This window comes from Nannospalax galili, unplaced genomic scaffold (assembly GCF_000622305.1).
Source record: "Nannospalax galili isolate Female #2095 unplaced genomic scaffold, S.galili_v1.0 scaffold1688, whole genome shotgun sequence".
NCBI lineage: Eukaryota > Metazoa > Chordata > Mammalia > Rodentia > Spalacidae > Nannospalax > Nannospalax galili.
This window is the reverse complement of record NW_008358621.1, coordinates 6,913-15,254: the sequence shown is the minus strand read 5'-3', so window position 1 is coordinate 15,254 and position 8,342 is coordinate 6,913.

Here is an 8,342-nt window from a genome sequence, read left to right as displayed (position 1 = left end):
GATACCTTCTTTTGAGTTGTTGGCCAGGGTGGCCAAAGGGACTCCCAGATAGTAACCCAGCATAGAAATGGGAAAATGAACAGCAGACCCCAATCTTATTTAAAGGAATGTTGGCAACTGATTGTTGCTAGATGAGGAAGAGCTGATCTTCCTAAAACAAGGAACTCTAGATAGACTGACTAGATTCATCAGATGCACTAGCACTGGGTAATGGTTGGGGGCACTGACAACACAGTAGATAGTAACAGGGATGACAGAGTATATGGACTCCAGTGGGGGGGGCGGCTATGGGAAGGTGCCATTTGGGATGCGGGTATAAAGACAAATAAGATTGTTTGGGATGTTCTGTATGAAATACAAAAGAAATCAATAAATAAAAAAAGAAAGAAAGAATTAGAGGGGCCAGTGAGATGGCTCAGTAGATAAAGGCACCTGCCACCAAGTCCAATGACCTGAGTTTGATCCCTGGAACCCACGTGCTGGGATAGAACTAACACCCAAGGACTGTCCTCTGACCTCTACATATGTGCCATAGCATGCATGTACACACACACACACACACACACACACACACAAATTAATGAAGTAATAGAAGAAATCAAAGAGATTTTTTAGAAAAGGAAACCAGTCCCCAGCGTGGAGATGAGCCAGTGAGCTGAAGTACAAGCTCGGAAAACTCTGGGCCAGGAGTCAAGGGACCCTTCACAGGACACTGCACAGCACTCACCTTTCACGTGGTTTAAGTAAGATCTTGGCTTTGGGGGCTGGAGAGATGGCTCAGTGATTAAGAACACGTGCTGTTCTTCCAGAGGACCCAGGTTCAATTCCTAGCACCCACATGGCAGCTTACCCTGTAACCCCAGTTCCAGGGGATTCAACACCCTCCTCTGGCCTTCATGATGCATTGCACACATGCGGTACACTTACATACATTCAGGTAAAACATTCATACACACAAATTAATAAATAAAATATTAATTTTAAAAGACTTTGGCTTTTCTTGAGCATGTTCCATGTTACACGAGGCCCAGGTGGGAAAGGGCTGCCAGTCTTCCTGTATGAGCTGGCTTCTCTCCTGGGTTAGTCTTGATGTTTCTCCCAGTCACTCTGATCTGCAGCTTCGCATAAGCCAGGTGAGGTGGTCCGTGCCCGTAACCCCAGCGCTTGGGGGGTAGAGGCAGAAGGCTCAACAGTTCAAGGTTATTCTCAACTACATAGTGAGTTTGAGGGCAACCTAGATATGTGAGACATTGTCTACAAAAAAACCAAAACAAACAAATAAATAAGATTATCCAGGAGGGCAGTGGGGAACTGAGACAGCCATCCTCACAGAAAAAGGGCATCACACCAGAGAACGCAGCGCCAGCTTTAGGCTTTGGAACCCCTATGAGGAGGCCACCCTGTGTGGGACAGGAAGCTAGCATACACTTGCTTTGGGGTCTGGTGGCTCTGTTCATCTCAGCAGGGGGCCTCTGGGACCACAGGCTCTGCTCCGGTGCTTTCCCTCAGACTCTTGGAAGCAGCAGCAGCCAGCCATCTGAGCCACGGCTGTGCACGACAGAGTGGTGTCCTGTCGCTAATGAGCAGTTGACATGATGCCTGAGGTTGATTCCTGGGACCCTGCTGGGATGAAGTTTATTTAACTGTGTCATGCTGACTATACCACACATCCCTGAATCTGTTTCTAACATCCCTGGAGGACATGGCAGTGGTTAGAACCGAGGCCCCGCAATGCAGGAGACAAAAGCACACCAGCCCTGGAATTCAGTCTGTCCCCAACCAGGCACCCGGTCCATGTCCCTGTCCAAAACAGGCCAGCTCTCAATTTGTCATTTCCTCTTCACTCAGGTTTCCCGTTGTTGGCACATCCCCTGGGTGCCATGTGTGCTGTTGGGCGCCTTGTAAACAATCCTATTTAACCCTTCAACTGCTTCAGAAAGTGGACAATGTTAACCCCTTGGAAGGGAGGAAGTGGAAACTTGTGCAGCTGGTGACAAACTGAGCCAGAACTGGAAAACTCATTCCCCCAGCTACAGACTCACAGATCTGTGTTTGGTGTCCAATGATTGCTTGAAACAGAGGTCCTAAAATAAACCTCGAAAAAGGACGTGATGATAAGAGCCAGATTTCAATGGGGCACTAGGAGCAAGGGTGGGGCAGAAACAAAGCACTAGGTGCAGGAAAGATGGGTTGGCCAGAGCAGTGGGCAGGAAGGGCCACACGGGAGGGACGAGCTAGCGTGAGAGGAAAGGATTACAGCAGAGTTCCAAGGGAGGAGGGTGGGCACATGGGTGGATGAGTGGATAGGTGGAGGCTGAACAGGAAGTAAGGATGGATGACAAGTCAAAAAGGGTCGGGCAGAAATGCAAAGCTGCTGAGGAGAACAAAGGAAGGGGGGAAGAAAGGATGGTGGGTAGAAGCTGATGGGTGGGTGGATAATAGGTGGATAAGTGATGGATGATGGATGGATGGATGGATGGATGATGGATGGATGGACGGACAGATGATGGATGGATGGATGATGGATGGACAGATGGATGGATGGATGGATGATGGATGGACAGATGATGGATGGATGGATGATGGATGGATGGATAGATGATGGATGGATGGGTGATGGATGGATGGATAATAAGTGGATAAGTGATGGATAATGGATGGATGGATGATGGATGATGAGTGGACGGGTGGATGGATGGGTGGATGGATGGATGATGGATGTATGGATAGATGATGGGTGGATGGATGGATGATGAGTGGATAGGTGGATGGATAATGGATGGATGGATGGATGGATGGATGAATGGGGGACAAAGAGTGGTGGGTAGATGAGTGCTAGATGGAGAGGTAATTGGTTGGGCAGGTGATGGGTGGACTGGTGATAGGTGATGGGATCATCAGTAATGGATAGATGTATTGTTGATGAATGGGTAATGAGTTGATTGGTGATGGGTGATGGGTAGATAGGTAGATTGATGAATGGGTGGTATATGGATAGGTGATAGGTAAAAGGTGATAGGTATTGGGTGACAGGTGAATAAATGATAAGTGCTGAATTGATTGGTGACAAGTGGTGAGTGATGGGTTGATGGGTGATAGATGATGTGTGGTGGGATAACAGGTAGTGGTTAGCTGGTAGATGGGTGATGGATGGATGGATGATAGTATGATTGGTGATAACTGATGGGTAGGTGGTGGATGGGTGATGGGTAGATGAATGCTGGGTGATAGGTGGGTGATAGTGATAGTTGATGGGTAGATGGATGATGTGTGGTATGTGATGAGCTAAGGATGGTTGGTGATGGGTGGATTGTTGTAGGAATTGGATGATGAGTATATGGATCATGAGTGATAGGAGGATGGTGATGCATGGATGGTGGATGGTGCTGTGTGGATGGTGAAAGGTGATGTGTGGGTGTTTGATGCACACTCATTTATGGGAGTGGAAATGAGCACAGGTAAATGAACAGATTGGAGAAGGGGAGAAGGTGGATGAAGAATGACAGGACAGCTCCATGGGAAGGTAGCGAGTGTGGGTGGGCCAGTGAGTGGAGGTGGAGGGTGACAGGATGGAAGGATAAAAGGGTGGGTGTGCAGAAGGCTGGAGGGGGCTGTGTAAACACTGGAGCTTGAGAAAGTGGATGCTAGACAAGTGGCCACTCAAGGGAAGGTGAGGGATTGGAGGGTGATGGGGCAAGTGGGGGAGAGAGTGGATGGGCATGTTGGGGGGGAGAACTACATGACAGGATGGATGAGCCAGGGTTAGGGCGGTGATGCCACCATGCTGTGAAAACGAGGGACAAATGAAAGGGCAGAGAAGGGACGAGATGAAGGAGGGGGCAAAGGGGGAGGCCCGGCCCATGTCCCTGCAGAAGGCCAAGGTCCCCAGGGGAAACCCTTGCACAGTGCCCAAGGGGCTTTCAGAACCAGACTCCTTGGGTGACTCAGGAGCCCAAAGTGAACTTTCTCAAGGAATGCAAGCTTTGGGAAGCCTCCTGAGAGCCACTGTGGCAGAACTGGGCACTTTCCAGGCCTTCCTCATCCCTCCCCTCTCTTTCCCACCTCCGGCCCTCCCTGGCGGCTCCTTCCACATGTGAGGGCAGTCTCTTGGCAGAGTTGACTGCTGTGAAGCAGTAGGACCCAGAGCCATGACCTTCTCTGTCCTTGGACATAATTACTGTTATCCCAGATAATTACTTTGAAATATCGATGCCATTATGCACCTCTGTGCTATTTCACCAGTTTGTCCTCTCTCTCCCTCCCTCCCCCTCCCTCCCTGCCCCCCCTCTCTATCTCTCCTCATCTTCTACCTTGCACCAAGCTTGTCTGATGCTTTCTGGCTGCTGTTCTTGTCACCACAGAATTCAAACACTAGGACACACAGCCCCTTTGGGCCAGGACCCAAGCGGGAACTCAGGAACTCTGGAACCACACTGGGCAGAATGTTTGTTCTCAAGCTCTGGATGAGCAGGGAGGCAAGTGAAGGAATCTGAAACCAAGAGTGAACCCTTTAAAGACCAAAGGGGGAAATCAAGGTGAGGCCCCCGAGGGAGAAGCAGAGGCAGGACCCACAACAAACATCTCCATGGGGCTGACACAGTGGAAGTGGACCCCACATTGGATGGGGGTGGAGGCCACGGCCAGGTGTCCCCCAGTTTCTCCTCATGAGCTGAGGAAGGTCTGAAACATTCCAAGGCACAGGGCCAAGGTTGATGGATAGAAGAATGAGCAGGGACTGGAAAGTTCTGTGGGTCCAAAAAACGGCACCTGTCAGTCAGATGACCCCCAGAGAGGCTTGTCTCAGGTATGAAGTGAAGGTGTAGAACACACCCCACCAAAGCAGGACACCCCCTTTCCTGGGTCTGGGCTGACTCCTGACTAATGTCATTTTGATGGGGTAGACCCTACCTTGGCCAGCGAGTCTTCCAGAACCAGCCTGTCCCATGAGAACTTTCCATCTACATCCTGAATAGACTGCAGAGCAGCTGTGTGACTGGGGAGTGTGGCTCAGTCCCTCTAAACCAAATCTGCAGAGGCGGGATACGGTTACACCCTCACTTAGGGTGACCAGGAGGATGGGCTGTGATGGTGCCCAGGGTGGTAATGACAGGAAAGCCATCACTCAATAAAGCCAGGGACAGTACACTCCACAACTCTCCCACCTGCCAGCCTGTCATCCCTGACACTTCCCCTTTACCAGAGCTGGAGTCTCCCGCTCTCCAAACTCACACCCGTTTCCATTTTGCTCCACTTGTCCTCCATTCAACAATGCATTTGGGCTCCACCTGGGACTTGCTTGCTGGAGATTGGGCATTTAACAGACCAGAGGGCAGAGCAGGTCAGAAGATTTGGGCAGAGAATCTCTGGTCAAAGCCAGAGAAGCCACTGAGGGAGGTGCTCCAGCAGCATCCAGCTTTTAAACTTGCTGCCCCTTCCGAAAGGATGCTCCAGCAGCTGGGCTGTGTTCCCAAGCTACAGCTGGAGACTCCAGTGTTGTGGTCTGTCCTGTTCTCCCAGTTCCTGTGTGCCCCTCTCTCCAGGCTGGCTGTGGACACTCGGCCCCTGCCACCTGGCCCAACTCCAGCCTGTGATTCATCTGCATTGAGCATCACCAGGGCAGGCTACCGAAAGGAGGGATGTGGCCATCACAGTCTTCAGGACTAGGGAGCGTGGGGTCATTCAAACCTAGTAGCTTGTTAAACAAGCTGGAACCTCCAAGGCTATTCTCATCTGCCATCTCCCATCTCCATCTCCTCCAGCCCAGCCTGTGAGGCCTGTCATAACTGCTAAGCAGTGTGACTCAGTTACCCGGGACTGGTATGATGAGAGTATGTGAGGCTGCAGTGGCTGAGGCTCCCCTAGGGAAACTGAGAACAGAAGCCAAGACCTCAAGGCCTAGCCTCAGGCTCTCCTGCAGGAAACCTCTACAATGAAGCCTACCCAAGTTCCATCAGTTGGAATAGCTACTGGGGTGTGGGTGCTCATAGCTGAGTACTGCATTGCGGCAGGGGTGACGGGGGATTGGTGTACTGCCCATTGAACCATGAAGCCTGCACTTAATGAGCAACTGGGCTCAGAGAGGCAAAGACACATAGCCAAAGTCACACAGCTTGCCGAGTCCCTGAGACCGCAGACGTGGGGTTTTCCCTCTGTGCCACACTGCCTCTCACTTCAGGTCACTTCGTGGCGCAGTGCCCACTGTCGGTGTTTTTAAGTGGGGCTTTCTAATGCATTCATCATCTTCTCTGTAAGATGGAGAGGTCCCCAAGGGCTGCTCACTTCAGGTTGGGAGATCCTGGGGTGGAGGTTGGAACTGTGCCTCCTCCATCAGACCAGGAGTTCCCCTGCCTCCCCCATCAGACTAGAGTTCCCTTCCACCTCCGTGCCGCCTGCCTCTTCTCTCCATCTGTCAGCTACGTCATCACCAGGCCCTTCTCCTCCCAGCATATGGTCCTGGCACTGTCCCTGGTCCCCTCCAGTGGCTCTGTCTCCTCCATGCAAGGAGCAAATCCATCATCTCACTAACAGGCAACACTCTAGGTAGCAGACACTGTGCACACTTCGTGCAGACAGAGAGGGAAGGGACAGAGGGACAATGTAGTCATCCTCTCTCCCATGGTGAGGCCACACCCACATATGCACCAGGCCATGTGCAGCGAGTAGGAAGGTTTCCCACACCTGGCTCCATCCATGCGTCCAAAGTCCTCACCTTTCCCTGTGAGTCATGACACCAGGTCTTGAGTTTGCTTCAGGTCTCCATCACCAACTGACCTGGGATTTCCCTGTCTGTGACACCGCACCCTCCCCACCTGGAAGGGAGCCACCAAGAACAGGCGAGGCTGTGTCCACAGTTGGCTCCTGACAGCCTGGGACACCAGCATCCCAACCCGAGTCTGGATGTTTCAGATGAACTGGACAGAGGCTCCAATGCTGAGCTGGAGCCCAGGGTCCTGTTGCCATCATGTGTCTTGGTCTTACTGGGTTTTGGAATCAGATATATTTAGATTCAAACCCCATTCCTGATATCTATGAAAACACAATTCATTTATGACCCCTGACCCACAGTCCTACTTCCAGAATGATCTGCAGACGGAAAGGCACCGTTACCCAGGGACACTCACGCCACGGCGGCTAGTGCAGTATTGTAAGAGAAGCCTTGAAACAGCTGGAGCGCATCAAAGGGGGGCCAGGCTGAATGCACGGGGCATTCACACCATGGGCACTAGAGAGCCATTAACAGGAAAAACTCACATCGGTCTTGTTGACCCGAAGTGTCCAGAGCAGAGTGGGAAGCGAAGTACTGTGAAAGACACGGCGTCAAGATGTGGGAAAGCTGCTGAGGTGTGGCATCCCCCCACATCTCTCCCAGGGACCACGGATGTGTGTGTCTGTCCATGTGTATTCATAGGAATGAGGGGTCTTGATTCTCTGAGGGAGGGGGGTGTGGGGACAGAGATGAAGATATGGATGACAACACTTTAGACGTAAGTATTGTTTAAATTGCTTCAGTGAGTATATATTTAAAAAACAAAGACAGCTGGGCGTGGTGGCACAAACCTTTAATCCCAGCACTCAGGAGGCAGGGGCAGGCAGATCTCTGTGAGTTCAAGGCCAGCCTGGTCTACACAGTGAGTTCCAGGTCAGCTGGGATGACAGGGAGACCCTGTCTCAAAAAGAAAAAAACACCAAAGACATGGTATTTTGAAAACTCCCATCTCTGGCTGGGGATGGGCAGCTGGCACTGGCTCTCATGGACACTCATGCCCACTGATGTGGGTCAGTTCTGCATGTCTCCCTCCACCAGGGCCCCCCACCCTCTTTCTTCCAGCCCCTGGAAGTGCCGATTTTCTTCTATAACTTTGTGGCTTGAACAGCCTCCACAGATTTTTTTCCCATACCTCAATTGTCCTTCCTGAGAAAAAGCACATGTCGCCCTGGTCTCTGGCTTCCTTGAGAGCCCAGCAGGATGCCAGGACTGATCTGGGTCGACCTTCTGCAGAGCCTCTGGGTGGTGGGTGGGTGGGGGACAGGCAGAGCTCTTGGGTAAACACAAGCTCATTACGCAAAGGCTTGGAGCTCTGCCCTACAAAGCTTACCTGAGACCTGGGAAGCTGGGAGAGGGATCCTGAAACACTCTGCAAACACAGCCTGAGCAGTGCTACCCTGAGGGAATTGGGGTTAAAGTCTGAGCTTCTACACCAAACAGGGGAGAGATTTGCTGGATTCTATCAAGGAGCAGGGAGAAGGTGGGGGAATGAGGAGGAGGAAGGGGAGGAGGGAGAGGGGAGCATGAAAGAGGAGACAAGATGAAGAAGAGGGAGGAAGGGGAGGGAGGAGGAGGA